This window comes from Petaurus breviceps, unplaced genomic scaffold (genome assembly GCF_028583685.1).
Source record: "Petaurus breviceps papuanus isolate PSGF00001 unplaced genomic scaffold, PetGlider_PUasm1.0 90062, whole genome shotgun sequence".
NCBI classification, from domain to species: Eukaryota; Metazoa; Chordata; class Mammalia; order Diprotodontia; family Petauridae; genus Petaurus; species Petaurus breviceps.
The window spans coordinates 1075500-1091969 of NW_027187171.1; the positions used below are offsets into that span (position 1 = coordinate 1075500).

Consider the following 16470-nt stretch of genomic DNA (forward strand, 5'->3'; position numbering starts at 1 on the left):
GATGTAGGAGCCCCTGGGGCCATACTGAGGAGGTTATGAATTTCAGGGCTGATGAGGTCTTGCAGGATGAGATTCCCCAGAGTACTGATAAAGGCCAGAGGAGTGCCACCAGGTGTAAAATGCACCACAGAAATTAGTAAAGTCAAAAGGAGCTCAGTTTTGAACATCTTTAAGGTACCAGTCAATCCAATTAAATTCAACAAATGTGTAGCAAGCACCTGCTATGCCAAAGGCATTGGGGATACAAAAACAAGGGAAAAAATCGTCCCAGATTTCAAGAACTCTACTTTCCCCTGGGGGAGGATACAGTACTTACACAGAGAAATGAATAAACACAAGGTAGTTTGAGGAAGGAGAGAGTACAAACAAATAGGGTATCAGGAAAGGCTAGATTGAAGTGGATGATTTTCTGCTGGCAGTTGGATATGCAGGACTGGTGCTCAGGTGACAGATGAAAGGGAGACCAGAAGAGAGACACAAGCATTTGAGGCATCTGCATAGAGGAGAGAAATAGTTGAAGCCAGAGGAGTAAATGGGTCGTCAAAGGAGAAAGTATAACTACCACTGGGGGGGTGGGGGGGGGGAGAGGCAGAGTAGAGAGAGTGCAAGTATTATTATGCACAAAATATCTGCTGAAAAGTCAGGTAGCTGGTAAATGTCTGAGGGGGAATTCAAAGTCAGGTCTTCTCTCTAAATCCAGCATTTTATCCATTATACCACTTAGGGTGCTTCAGGATATGAATTTTCTTCCCAACACTTTAGTCTAAGCAAGGCAGGCTCCAGGTCTCTGGAACTCTAGGGAAGAGGGAGGAGAATTTCTGCCCAGTTTAAAAAAAAAAATTCATGGTTGGGTGGGTCTAAATAGTGCTAAGAAGCAATCTGTGAGCTTTAGTCCTTATATCTGAGGAATATTCTCACCCTAATCTCCATCCTACCCCCACCACAAAGAGCCAACACTGGCAGACCTAGCCCCTTCCCTACCCACCCTGGACTAAGGCTGATTTTGTTCAAAGGGCGTTTATTACTAGAGGATAGGCTAACCGAGACTGCATTCTGAAAAAAACAGTACATTGAGGGACATGGCTAAGTTAATCATTACAACTCTGTCAAGTGGAGATAACTGTATTATTCTTCGGGTTTTACTGCTGAGGAAACCGAGGCTGACAGCTGTTACCCAAAACTATGTCCATGACTAGTCAGTAGTAAAAATCAAATGAAATAATGTTTGTCGAGTGCTTAGCACAGTGCCTGGAACATAGGAGGCATTTAATAAATGCTATTCCTATCCTCCTCCCCTAAGAGATACGGGACTAGAACACAGGTTTCCTGACTCCCAGGGTAGTGCTCTTTCCATCACAGCTCATGAGAAGAGCTCTTTTTCTTACTTGCCCCACTACCCCATATTATTTTATTTTTTTTCCTTTTGAAAAAAGTTAAGTCTTTCTTTTTACATCATTTATATTTCCTAGAATGACCTTCTTCTCTCCCCATTTTGTATTACATATATATATATGTGTGTGTATATATGTATATATATATATATATATATATGAATATCATGTTCCTGTTTCTGCTTACTTCATTTTGTACTGGTTCATTTAAGTCTTCCCATACTTCTCTGTTTTTCATATGTATCCTTACATTGCAATAATTTTCCATTATACTCATGTACCAAAACCTGTTTAGCCATTTCCCAATTAATCAAGTTTGTTTCTAGTCCTTTGCAACTACAAGAGTGCTGCAATAAGAATTTTGATAAATATCACTGGAATTTTCTTTTTATCTTTGACCTCCTTAGCATATGTATTACTTGCACTGGGCTCTCTGGGTCAAAGAATATTTTAGTTATTTTTGTTAGCATAGGTCCAAATTTCTTTTCAGAATCACTGAACCATTGGATAGTTCTAACAGTGTCTTAATGCTTCTGTAGTTCCTCCAACATTAACTATCTTTTGTCATTTTTTGCATATAGTGGAAGTGAAACCTTAAGAGTTGTTTTGCTTTGCATTTTTCTTATAGTAATGATCTGAAGCCATAGTCAATGGTTAACTATGGCAATTAACATCTGGCTGTTAATAGTTTGCATCTGTTCTTTTGGGAATTACTGGTTCATGGGGAATGGATTTCAATTTTAAATATTCATATGAGTTTCTTGTATATCTTGGATATTAGATTAATCATTGATAATTGACAATAAGTTGGTTTTCCCCTCAATCAACTATAGAGGACAACGGATTTTCAATCCTGGGGTTGGCAGCAGTGATTCCCTGTTCTATCTTGTTGCTCCAAAAGCTTTAACAAATGTTTGTTTGTAAAAAGTTAAAATAAAAACAAAAACTAGCATTTTTGCCTCTCTGTCCAACCACTGTCTCATGGTGAACACCTGCCTCCTATCCCAGAAAAACGCCATCACTGATCTGTATGTCTGGGAGGGTGAGGGTCAGGATAATATCATCACTGCACACTCAGAGAAGAAGCATTTATTAAGCACTTGTCCTGTGCTCAGCACTCCTATACTTTGGATGGAGTTGTGAATTAGGCCGATGCTGAAAAACAATGTGGAATTATGTGAGAAAAGTCCCTACAAAGTTCTATGCCTTTGACCTCCCACAATGGGTATAGGCTCCAAAGAGGTCAAAGACAGATAACTCCAATTTACATAAAAATCACAATTTTTGTGGCAGTAAAATAAAAAAAAAAGTAGGTACAAAGTAGGCATCAAAAACTACAATACGTGAATGTAACAGAATGTTCTTTTATCATAAGAACAAACAAATATGAGTATAAATAGGCGTGGAAAACCATCTGATAAGTATAACAAGATCAGAACAAGAGAAATATATTCACAACTGTGGTAATATAAATGAAAGCGCTGGAAGAAATCTGATTACATGGATGACTAATCTAGGTTCCAGAGAATGATGATGAACCATTTCCTTCTTCTTCATAAAGAGATGGGAAAGAGGTATGGAATGTCGGGTAGCCTCCGTATCTCCAGTGCTTTCCACAGAGTGTTTAATAAATTCTTTATTCATTCATTCCTTCATTTATACTCATTCCCTGTTGCACACCCCCATCCCATATTTCTCACTGAGAAGCACCCATACACTTCTTTTTAGATCAGAATACAATTCACTGTGTAAAAGTAGCTATAGAAGTCCAGCCTATCTCCCAACCTGTGCTTCCTCAGAAAATGCAGACGTTCGTACCAGTCTTCAAAAAACACTTTATAATGTAAACAGTATTCACCAAGAGGCTATAATAATGTTATTTACACAAGAGTATTAAGCGGTAAAAGTGGGAGGCCTGCCTCCTGTAAATATTTATGGCAAAACTACTTTATTTAATGTTGTGCACACAGTCAAATAAATCATTGGGTCAGTAGGTTTTACTTAGCTGTCTCTCCTCACTGGAAAAAAAAAAAGGCTAAAGGAAAGGCTCATGAGGAATTGGGCAAGGAGGGAAACTGGAAATAACTGTGACAAAAAACAAACACATTTTGAACCAATGAACAAACATCTATTTTCTTCTCATGGAATTCTACTGGTTTGGATTTTCCCTGTTTGCCATATTTTCTTTCTAAAATGCAAAACCAGAGAAAGCTGACTATTTTAATCCCTGAAAAGCACTAATTAGTTCCCTTTTATCTGCCTTGCACTGGGATCTCTGAGCTAAAGAAAGGGGCACAAAAAGGCAAATCTGATGTCATAGATCTCACTGAGGCTTGAGGGGATAATACCCATGGCTACTATATGGCTTTAAAGTGTGTATCGAATTCAAAAGAAAAAAAGGATGGGTTGTTTAAATAAAAAAAAGGTGGGGAAAGAAGTGGTGGGAGGAGAAATCAAATTATGACAAGTACTCCAAAGATTTTAGTTCAGGGAATCCCAAAAGTCATAGAGTTTTAATAGCTGAAAACTACACTAAACTCTTGGAACACTTTATATCTTAAGGAAATCTATACCAGAAAATTCAGGACAAGAAATAATGGGGAGAAGTATAGCAAAAGGCATTTATTTGGGTAAGGATCCAGGAAGTAGAAACAAAAACAATGCTGTCATCAAAGTATACCAGAGACCACTTAGAAGAGAAGAAGGAAATATATGAGAATTCAGGAAACACATTCCAAGGCTGGTATGGATCTAAGATTGGGGTACTTCAAATTAGCTGGACATTTACTGGTGCTCTCTCTTGACCAAAAGCAGAGTAGTTAATAATTCCCTGACTTGCCTTAATGATCCTTCAAACATTTATTAAACATCAACTCTCTCAGAAAGCAAAAAAACTACACAACAAAGTTCTATTCTGGATTCAAATCTATACAAAAAGAAAAAAGCTGGTGGAGGGGTAGAAATCATGGGACCTATGAAAGACTAGAATATGGTAATTCAGTCATACTTGTGACAGAAAAGAGAAAATACTCAGTCTGACCACAGTCTAGATTTTGGAAGAATAGATTTCAAATATTTAAGAAGAATAGTTAGGATTCCATAGAGTATAATTTTTCTGAAACCTTTCAAGAAGGAGATTCTTAAGTCATAAAAACAAGTTTGATAAGAAAAAGAAGACACACACACTAAGGAATCATCAAGAAATTGATTTTTGCTCCAAAATTACTTAACATTAGAAAAATGCCATTTAAAACAACTGTACTTTATACCCAGCAAGACTGACCAAAAAAAAAATTAATAAAATGACATATTAGAGGGGGCTAGGCGAAAACTGGTACAGTAATGCATTGTCAGTGAAACTCTGAATTGGTCCAGTCATTCTAGAAAGGAATTCGAACCCTTAAGGGTACTCAACTGTGCAAATGCTTTGATCCAGTAATACTACTTTTCAGCCAATGTCCCCAAAGAGATCAAAGAAAAACAAAAAGTACCCATATGTGCAAAAACATTTAAAGCAGTTTTTTTTTTTTATAGTAGCAAAGATACAGAAACTAAGGAGCTGCTCATCAATTGCGAAAGAGCTGAACAAATTATGGTGGATGCTGTTGTGTCATATCTAAGGAATGACTAAAGATGGTTTCAGAGAGACCTGTGGAAACTTGGGAAATGAAACTGAGTAAAGTGAGTGGGACCAGAAGAACAACAATATTGTAAAGACAAACACCTGTGAAAGACTTAAGAACTCTGATCAATATAATGATTAACCATGACTACTGGAGTAATAATAATAAGGTATGTCACCTATCTTCCAATACAGAGAGGCCAAGACTGCTGAGGGGGCGGGGTACACAATGAGGAAGTTTTCTCAGTTCATGTCAACATGAGGATTAGTTTTGCTTGACTGCTCTTATCTATTACAAGGGTTTTGTTTTTTCTTCTTTTTTTGTTTCTTTTTTTAATGGGGGAAGGTGGGAGGAAGGAAAAAAAAAAAGGATTTTTAATTGAAATAAAAATTTAATTTAAAAATTCAGGTTTTTAGAAGACATCCAGACAATGGAACAACTTTGAGAATGCTAAAATGCTAAAATGAACTGAGTCTGGCAAGGAAAATTACAGACAGCAACAGTTTTTTAAAAGTTACACTAGGGAAAAGTGGAAGATCAAAGCAATGGGGACCACAGCTCAGGGTGGGTACCACTATAATAATGAACAACAGAGAGTAAAGGCAGGACTATCCAATGTTTATTTAGATTTTTTTCCCTCTGCTAAAGAGTGATTTTTTGACTGAAAAGGAAAATTATAAAAAGCCTAGGATCCTGAAAGAATACACAGTTGTGACTGCTGAAAGTAGTCTTTGCAAGACCATGGGTAAAGAAGAGCCAAGATGGCAGAATACCAGGAAGCAATGTAGTTGACTGAGTTCTCATCCACAGAACTCCAAAGAGACACAGTAAAAGCACCAGATTGTCCTGATGGACAAATTTAGAAAAAGTCACAGCTGCATCCTTCGTCCAGCCTAGGTTGGCACAGGGGGACAAACAGAGAAGCCTTTGCTCTCCAGGGACAGGGTCAGAACATGCCAACACTTAGAAAGAGGTTGTATATGAGGATAAGAGAAGATCCCATACCAATGCCCTGTGACAGGGACAGGTGTCAGCTTTATCACCCACTACCCAGTTATAGACTGAGAGAACTGAATGGACTTCATCAGGGGGTAGGATTCCCAAATAGGGAGGTTTGGGGTCAGGTGTATCATGAAGCAAGCAGCATCAGTTTGGCTTAGCCCCCCAAGGCAGAGCAGGATCTCAGGTCCACACAATTTTCCCTTCATTAGAACAAAGAATTAAACAATTGAGCTAACCAACCACAGCAACACACATACACATAGAACCAGACTGAACCTACTGATGAAAAACTGTGGCAAGCACACCTTGAAACAAAACCAAAATCAAAAGTATATTTATTCTTTATTGCAAATGATGTCTAACCAACACTCTAATTCTCATATACTTTATTTTCAAGAAATTTAGGAATTTTTTTCTTCCACTTTTCACTTTGACATTGAATATCAAAGGTCAATGTATCCCATGAACTTTTAAATAACAAACATTATTTTTGAAAAAATAATTTAATTCCTCTCCCCCAATTAAAAAGGATGAAAGACACAGCACTAAAAACAGGGGCAATATTTTTTAAGCAGTGGAAACTGCCTAAATATTTATGTCACTAAAATTTGGTATTTTTCACCTGGCACATCATTGACCTTTTCTTTTTTTTTTTTTTTAAGCAATCGGGGTTAAGTAACTTGCTCAAGGTTACACAGCCAGGTGTTTCTGGGTGGGTGCTAAGTGTCTGAGCCCGGGATTCGATCTCCAGGTCTTCCTGACACTGGAGCCAGTGCTCTTACTCGCTGTGCTACCTGGCCGCCCCTGACCTTTTCCATATACTGTCCTGGACAATTTCATAATCCCCCTCAAAGACCACTGCATCCTTACCTAGCCAGAGGATCTCATGAATGGCTGTGTATGGATTTGTTTATGGAAGAGAGAAACTCTAGAGCAGCTATTTTCCTCTAATTAGAAAGTTTTCATTCTTATTAGTAAGGTTTTCATGCTTAGCATGCAGTGAGTTCATGTTTCAGAATTTCCCAGGGCTCACAAGTAATAGCTTCCTGGTTGAACGACACTGAACCAGAAAGCCCTGTGAGAAATTACCATTTTCACAGCATGATTAACCTATATTTTTCCATGCTCTGTTTGTTAAACAAGAAACCTAATACATGTGCCTCATGGAGCTAGAGAAGGGGGAAAGAGCCAAAGTGCATATGACAGAGACATTTCAATTAAATCCTCATGCAAGCTTATAATATTTTCATCAAAGTAGTATTAATAAGACTATAACGACATGAGAATTTTTCTCCAATTATTCACTAAAAAATATACACTATCCTCTTTGACAAGGGGGATAGCATGCCAAATTCAGAGATCAACTAGGAGTGATACAGTTTTGGCCATAATGTAGAGTTTAAGAAACTCAAGAAGTGCAAAATGACTGTATGGGGAGCATGGCGCCAGACTGTGGAGGGCTTCAGAGGTCAGGCTATGGAGTTAGGCAACATGGAGTCATTAAAAGTTTTTGAATAGGTTGTGGACATGGCCAGATAAATGATTTATGATGATTATTCTGGTAGTGATGTGAAGAAGAAACTGGAGAAAGAAGTGAGAACCAGGAAAACCAACTAGGATACCATTACAAGAGCTCAGGCGAGAGGCGATATGGGCCTGAAGCTAGGGCAGTGGCTATATAAATGGAGAAGGACTGCCTGCAAAAGTTGTTGTAGGGAAATAACTGGCAGACGTGGCAAATGTCTGTTGTCTAGAGAATGAGGGAGAAGGAGGGCAGGTAGGTGGCACAAGTGGTTAGAGTGCCAGGTCTGGAGTCAATAAGACTAATTTTTGTGAGTTCAAATCTAACCTCAATCCCTTACTAGATGTGTGACCTTGGGCAACTCACTTAACCCTGTTTACCTCAGCTTCCTCCTCTATAAAATGAGCTGCAGAAGGAAATGACAAACCACTTCAGTATCTGTGCCAAGAAAACCCCAAATGGGGTCACAAAGAGTTAGACACGACTGAAAAAATGGCTGAAGAAGGGAGATGGAAATTTAAATTCAAGAAACTTAAGAAATGTGAAATGACTGTGTGGGTAGAATGGACCCAGATTGTAGAGAGCTTTAAAGGACAAGCTATGGCATTTGCATTTAATTATAGGCAATAGGGAGCCATGGAAAGAACATAATTAAATATGACTGGAAAATTTCAGGTCTGTGGGAAAGAGGTGATGTCATCAATAAAAATAAAGAAAGGGGCAGGTCTGACATGAGAAATGGGTTCAATTTTGGACATGTAAAGTTGGCAGGGATGATGGCACATCCAGGAGATGTCCAACAGGAAAGTTGGAGATAAACAAGACTCGAGTTTAGGAGAGAGATTAGAGCTATAGACAGACTGACTGACAGATATATAAAAGTTATCTATGTAGAGCTAAGTGGACCCATGGGAATAGATGAGCTCACGAAGATCAAGTGTCTAGAAAGAGAGGAGAAAAGGGCCCAGGGTCTTGACAGGGCCTTGGAGTTTGCTTAGGGGGCAAGATATGGATCTAGAAAAGGTTAAGAAGAAGTGGTAGGTAGGGGCAGCCAGGTGGCTCAGCGAATAAGAGCACCGGCTCCAGTGTCAGGATAACCTGGGGATCAAATCTGGGCTCAGATACTTAGCACCACAGACAGAAATAACCAGCCGTGTAACCTTGAGCAAGCTACTTAACCCCGATTGCTTTAAAAAAAGTGGTAGGAATAAAACCAGGTAGGGCAGTGTCACAAAAGCCAAGGGAAGAGAATATGTCTAGCAGAAAGAAGTTGTTAATAATGTCAAAATTTTCTAAGAGTCAAAGAGACCCATCCAACCATTTTGGAGATCAATCTGGAATTATGCCCAAAGAGTTATTAAATCCTTTGACCCAGCAATAGCACTACTAGGTCTATTTCTTTTTTTTTTTTTTTAAGCAACTGGGGTTAAGTAACTTGCTCAAGGTTACACAGCCAGTTGTTATTTCTGGGTGTGGTGCTAAGTATCTGAGCCCAGATTTGATCCCCAGGTCATCCCAACACAAGCCGGTGCTCTTACTCGCTGAGCCACCTTGCCGCCCCTAAGCAATTGGGGTTAAGTAACTTGCTCAAGGTTACACGGCCAGGTGTTTCTGGGTGGGTGCTAAGTGTCTGAGCCCAGGATTTGATCTCCAGGTCTTCTCAACACTAGAGCCGGTGCTCTTACTCGCTGTGCTACTTGGCCGCCCCTACTAGGTCTATTTCTAAAGATGATTATGGAAAAAGGAAAAGAGCCTATATGTTATTAAAAAAAAATTCATTTTTGTTTTTGCTTTTTAGGGGCAGAAAGTAGGGCAATTGGGGTTAAGTGACTTGCCCAAGGTTACATGGCTAGTAAATGTTAAGTGTCTGAGGCTGAATTTGAACTTGGGTCCTCCAGACTCCAGGGCTGGTGCTCTATTCACTGTGCCACTTAGTCAACCCCCCCCCCCCCCCCGCCAAAAAAAATTCTTTACAGCAGTTCTCTATGTGGTGGCAAAGAACTGGAAATTGTGGGGATTCCTAACAACTGGAGAATGGCTGAACAAGTTGTAGTATATGATCAATAGACTTAATGAAATAATGAAGAGCAAAATGAGCAGAACCAAGAGAACATTGTATACAGTAACAGCAATATTGTTTTAAGAAGTATGATTGATGGGGTGGCTAGATGGCGCAGTGAACAGAGCACTGGCCCTGGAGTTAGGAGGACCTCAGTTCAAATCTGGTCTCAGATACTTAACACTTACTAGGCATGTGACCTTGGGCAAGTCACTTAATGCCAACTGCCCTTCAAAAAGAAAAAAAAAAGAAGTTTGAGTGACTAAGTCATTTTGACTATTTAAGTACCCAAATTAAGTACACTGGACCTATGAAGGAAGACACCACTTTCATGCAGAGAACTGATAAATAGAAATATGTAGAATGATTATACACACATACACACACATTTATGTCTAATGGTAAGTTATCTCTAGAGTTGAAGGAAGAAAAAAAGGGGGAAAAAAGAAATGTACATGAAAACTTTATGATATATTTATTTATTTTTGGAGGGGGCAAGGCAGGGCAATTAGAGGTTAAGTGACTTGTCCAAGGTCACACAGCTAGTAAGTATTAAGTGTCTGAGTCCAGATTTGAAGTTAGGTCCTCCTGACTCCAGGGCTGGTGCTCTGTTTACTGTGCCATCTAGCCTCCCCTTTACTATATATTTAAGAGGCATAGCAAGTTGTACAAAACAAATTTGTAGTTTCATGTATTTCATCTTTTTTTAAGTCTACTACAATATGGAAATACTTATTTTATTTCATAAATTAAAAATGAAACAAGGAAAAAAAGTCCAAGAGGAGGAAGACTGTGAAAAGGTCATTAGATTCAGGGTCAACAGGTGACTATAACCTGTGAGAGAAAATTAATCAACAAGACAGACCTAGGACCTGCATTTAAGTTTATAATCTATTAGCATAAAATTTCTATCTAAAGAGAGAGGGTGGAACAGTAACAATAATAATAGTCAGCATTTGTATAGTGCTTTAAGATTTATAAAATATTTTACTTACATAATTTAACTCATTTGATCTTCACAACAAGCCTGTGGAGTAGGTGCTATTATTATCCCTATTTTAGAAACTGGAAACTGAGGCAGAGAGAAGTAACATGCCCTGGGTCATAAAGTTCTTAAGTACCTGCGGTAGAATTTTAACTCAGGTCTTCCTGCCTCCAAGTCCTCTGTTCTTTGCACTGTATTACCCACCAGCTTCAAAAGTTGGTAGAAAGTTCATACAAGGTGAGATCCAGTGTCTGGAGGCCTTAAGATCCAAGCCCAATTCCTGGCTGCATGATACTGGGCAAATCAATTACCCTCTCAATGCCTCCTGGCAACTTCCTTAGGCTTGAAGCCACAGAAAAGTTGTAGATTAGCAGGAGCTTCCTCTCAGAAGCTTCTTACACCAAACACATCTAGGATCTGAATGCAAAAGTTGATTCACCTTCCTCATCATTATAGTGAAGGAAAACAATTTGGGGGAAATCTTCCCATGGAATTTATTTTCGCTAACATCCAAAGACAGTGTCAACTTTTCTTGCAAAAATACACACTTGGTTTCAACCTGTTGCAAAGTCAGGGTACTTTCTTCCATCTATGAGACACCAAATTTCAGGACTTCTGTGCCAGGAACAGAGGTGTATTTTTGGGAAAGGCTGTCTCCTCCTTGCCCTGCCCAGTGTATATTATGTAATTATAGAGCTCTGGTGAAGAGATCTGGGGTTTCCACAGTAAACTGAAATGAATTCCTTTCTCAACCCAAATATATGCTAGCCTGAGGAATAATTTTTTCCAAATTAGAGAAGACAGACTGGCAGCAAACATGCTCTTGGGTAACACTTGGGTGGGGATTTTCTGCCAAAAAATAAAATTGGAGAAGGGAGGCTTTCAATTTTGTCCTTCAAGTTGAACTCGGGCCACAAATCTCTCCATCCTCAGTCAAAGTTATTCAAATTTCTGACTCTGGTTAGAGGTCTTGAGACCAAGATTCCAGGATCATAGATTTAGAGATGGAGTTTAACTGCTATTTAATCCCCCTTTTCTAAAGATGAAGAAGATGAAGTGTACAGAACCTACAGAGTTGTTACTGGAACTCAGGACCTCCTGACGCTAAGTCCAATGTCCAGTCCATTACAACTATGAAAAATGATTCTCAGAGCTTCTCCCTCCCCCTCTCCAAGTCAGCCTCCTGTTCCAAAATTCTTCACAAGTACATTACTGACAAGGAGATTGCACTGGAAGCTGCTTGGGTGGAGAGAGATCCCTCTGCCCAAGGTTGCCCAAGGTTGGGAGTAGTCTGGTATAGTGGTGGTGGTGGTGGTGGTGATGGTGGTGATCTGATATGAACTGGACACACCATCCCCCTTTATTTCCTGACCAGGATTAAATGAACTAAGTCACATACTCAAGGCATAGCCCACCTCCCAGTGTGTTGACCAATCAGAGTTGATTGGCACCCCTTGGGAATACCTACTCTTTGAAGGGCATATAGCTCTATACCCCCAAATCCCAAATTGAGTGAGTCCGGCCTAGTTCCAGACTATAACTCCCATGCGATGCATATCACCAGCTTGTTAAGAGAAGTAAAATGTGGACATATGACCTAATCCATTTGTCTCTTTTTTAGAACGAACTCTGGTTTTGGGGTTGACAATTAAAAGATGCCATAAGTCTGAATCCTGGCTTAATAAGATCCTAAAGCTAAAGTTGGTAAGTTATATTTAAATTAAATCTAGAGAACTGTCTTTGCATCCCTCCCACCAATGTATCTGATATCAGAGCAATGTGTTTAAAACTGCAAAAAATAAGGGTTTATCAGTCTTTTAAGCAATCATTTTAGGCTTTCTGAACATTATAAAAGCTGTTTGTGAAGGATGTGGGAGAAATACAGCTTTCTTGATTTGTAAATTGTTAGGTGTTAACTCCCTCCAGATTCTACTGGGGTGAGTATGATTTTTTAATTTGGAACATAAAGGAAAGTGGAGGTAGTCTGAGTTTGAAATATTAGGAAAGAGAAATAAAGGCTTGTGTGAAAATATGAAAGGTAGAGAAAAAAATTGTTTGGCGGCAGATGGGGGTGGGCTGGGCAATGGCATGCCCATGTTCTCTAAGCACCCCTCCCTTCCATCCTGTGCAAGGTACCCTTATGCCAGCTTCAAATGGTTTAAGCATGTTGAGGGGGTATGAGGAAGTTTGAATTTGTTTTAAGAAGAAGGATTGAAAATGAAAATTTTGCACCTTGATTTGAAAACCAATAGATCAAGTTATAGAGAGTTAGAAGGAATTATGTCCACTCTCCTTTCAGGATAAATCTGTAGGAACTCCTTATTAAACCTAACACTACATAAATATTGGCTATGGTAAAGATACTGGTTATTGTGATTTGAGATTATCATTTAAAATCTTAAACTATTTCCTTGTACTATTCCATTAATTATTGAACTCTGGAAGCTTTGGAGGTTCCTGCCTGGAGAAAATGACTACATCCTGTCAACAACGATTCAAATTCCTTAGGTTTCCTTTTTGCCTGGGCCAGGAGTCTGTTCTTGGAGTGTCCGTGGAGGCACTGGTGGTGGCAGATGTGATTTCAAACTGTAAAACTTTATATGCGTTTCCTAGTATATATAGTCCTGTGTTTTTTTTTAAGGGAATGTATGAATTTGTGGATGATATTTCCTTTTAAAGGGCCAAGAGTATTGGACTTTAAACAGCATCTGAGAATGCTCTTCCTATCAAGATTAAGCAAAAAAGATATTATTTGGCATTAAGAAATTTATTAACTGTATGGCCCCAAGAACGTTCTATTTACCTCAGTTTACTATTCTGTAAGGGGATAATAGTGGAACCCACTTCCCAGGGATACTGTGAGGATCACATGATTGTAAAGTGTTTAGCACAGTGCTTGGCACAGGACAAATGTTATCTCAATGTTAATTGCTTAAATTAAATGTAATTGCTTCATACTTGGTAATTTCATATTGGTTCTCTTAGAGGTGATCAGTATGCCAATAAGTGATAAAGCAATTTGGAAGCATATCTGACTAAATTAAGGTCATCTGATTGGTAATTAATTGGTTTTATTTCAAGTTTTAATACATGATAATTGTTTATGGTATTGTTATATTTCTAAAATTTCCTTATATTATATAATTTGATAAACAGTTGTATGACCTATATTGTCAGAAAAGCAATTTCTCTTATGATCTAGGCATTGTTAGATTAAGAATTGTACTGTCAGAGAAAAAAAGGAATGGGTCAGGAAGTCATGGGGTCATTCTATCTCACCATGTGTTATAATATCCTGAAGTACTGCAATTTAAGAAATCATGAACTTCCAAGTTTTGTCTATATTTAAAAGGGAAGTTTCAGCTAAAATTATTTGCTTATCACTTAGGAAAATTACGAGTGTTAACTAAGCTATTTGGAGTTAATGTTTAAATCAAGTATTTACAAAAGTATTTTTGTGAAAGGAAACTTGGTAATTATGCAAAAAAAAAGACTTTGTAAAATTTCTCTTGTAATTTTTATCAGCCCTGTGCAAGAGGTCTGTGTTGTGGAATTCTAAGTGAGTAAATGGATCCTCATTATAAGCACCTTTTTAACTAGAAAATTTAGTGGAATTTATTTTGTTATAGTAATATCAGGATAAACTGTAAACTGGTTTTTTTTGTTTTTGTTTTTTTCTTTTTGGATGGCAGTTGGGGTTAAGTGTTTTGCCCAAAGTCACACGGCTAGTAAGTGTGTCAAGTGTCTGAGTCTGGATTTGAACTCAGGTCCTCCTGACTCCAGGGCCGGTGCTCTATTCACTGTGCCACTTAGCCACCCCAATTGTAAACTGTTTTTAAGAAATGGAAATACTTGGGGCGGCTAGGTGGCACAGTAAGTAGAGTGCTAGCCCCGGAGTCAGGAGGACCTGAGTTCAGATCCAACCTCAGACACTTAACACACACACACACACATGCCACATGGCCTTGGGCAAGTTACTTAACCCCAACTGCCCTCCAAAAAGCAAAAAAAAAAAAAAAAGGAAATACTCTTAGAAAGAAATATTTTGCAAAATCTTTTGTATAATTTTTAAAAGGCCTTGTGTGTAAATTTTAGAAGGCCCATTTACAAACTAATTTGTTGCAGTAATAATTTGATATTGATGACAATTATGTCCAAACCTACTGTGAGTCTCGAGTTTCATTGCTAGGTTTGACGTGTCCTTGGACTGGCCTTAAATGGGTGCTTTCAGGAAACAGAGTCCAAGTCAGCAACTGAATGGGAATAGAATCAGGGATTTAAGGCTAGTGATTAATACTAAAGAATGAGCTGTTAAGTGGGAAAGTTCTTGCTGTTTAGATCTGAATTCATTCCATGGCCTAAACAAAAGTTAAAGCTCATGTTTGAACTTATCAGATTCAATTCCTGAAGTATCTTGTTCTTTCAGACTGAGTATGGTTAGAGAAGGCTAAATAAGGCTGAGAAGCAGAGATATAGATCTATGAAGAGCAGTAATTTTTGATCTTGTGTTATCTTAAGGGGAAATTGATATTTATGTTGTTATTTAATCAGGTACTGGTACATGTGTAGGTATGTATACAAACCACTTAAGACTTACCTTAAAGATGTTCCCACCAATGTGAGATTGGAGTCACGTATCTGAAACTCTGATTAGTGGAACTTGCTATTCAAGACCTTATGGATCTGTTAACTGACTGTTATTCTGAATCACACTCCTGGTATGGTTATCAAGGAATGCTATTGAGTCAATGATCCATGATGCCATCAGCCCTGCGGGGTACATGAACTGCAGAAGGTGTTCTCATGGGAATAATTGGGAGAACGACTATTCCACATGAGCTGAATCCTAATTCTCCTGACTCAATTTCCCCAATACGAATATTCCACCTGGCAGGCTTTAAGCCTGGCTCCATGCAGTTCGTCATCTGCATCACTATTGCCTAGAATTACCATGAAGTAAGGGAACATTGTTCCCCTACTATAGTCATGCCCCTATTCTTTTATGGCAATTTTCTATAATCAACAAGCTTTGTAAGCATGATATTAAATCTATTAAATAATAGATTGATACTAGAACATCTGAGTTATTATAGTAGATGCAGGTATAAGACTTAATAATTTGCCCTAGAATTTTAGCCCAAATAACTAATTAAGTATTTAGCCTTCACACCTTTTACTAGTATATATTCCTGTGTAAGTTAGGGTCCTTTAATTCCTCATGATGGTATGGGAATAATTAGGGTCAAGTACTTGTGAAACCAAGATATTATTCTGGTGTTCTGTTATTAATTCTTTAGTGGAATCTCATCCTCCTGATGGGGGAATGAATGAACTAATACAAAGTATAAAAACTGGATTCTAATTTTTCTGTTTTTTTTTCTTTTAATTTGAGTTTCTTATCAATATGAAAATTGGCCAAGGTTCCAATTTTGATTTTATAATAAAAGAGACATAAGGATTGAATTAACTTTTATTATTTGACCTGGTTATTGGCAGGGTAATTAAAAACTATGTTAAGATCAATTTTGTAGGAGATTTTAATAGGAGGATCCCTCTATAAGGAGTCTTAAAGAATACAGTCTGCTGGAAACTACTTAAACAACACTCCAGTCAGAAAACTTCATCAGATGGTATACTGAAAACCAGACAGCTGGATGAGATGAGACTCCTGAGCCTTAAATGGACCATTTATTTATTGTTTACTTTTTCCCTTTGGATATCTGTATCTGTACTTACTAAGGGGACTGCCCCCTTTTGAACTGTCAATGCATCGATCAATCCCTCCCTTCCATTTTGTTACTCATCATAAGTCTCAAGAAAGACCCTTGATGAAGTGTTGACTATATCAGTTAGTGATTCATTAAGAAGGCTAGAATTAGAATCAGGTG

At 38.3% G+C, this 16470-nt stretch overlaps 1 protein-coding gene across 1 annotated transcript in view; it reads right to left on the bottom strand.

Annotated features, from left to right (window-relative positions):
* The window catches only part of SNX30 (sorting nexin family member 30), a 105620-nt gene that overhangs the window by 38048 nt on the left and 51102 nt on the right, over nt 1–16470 (bottom strand). The gene's annotated exons all lie outside the window — the stretch shown is intronic.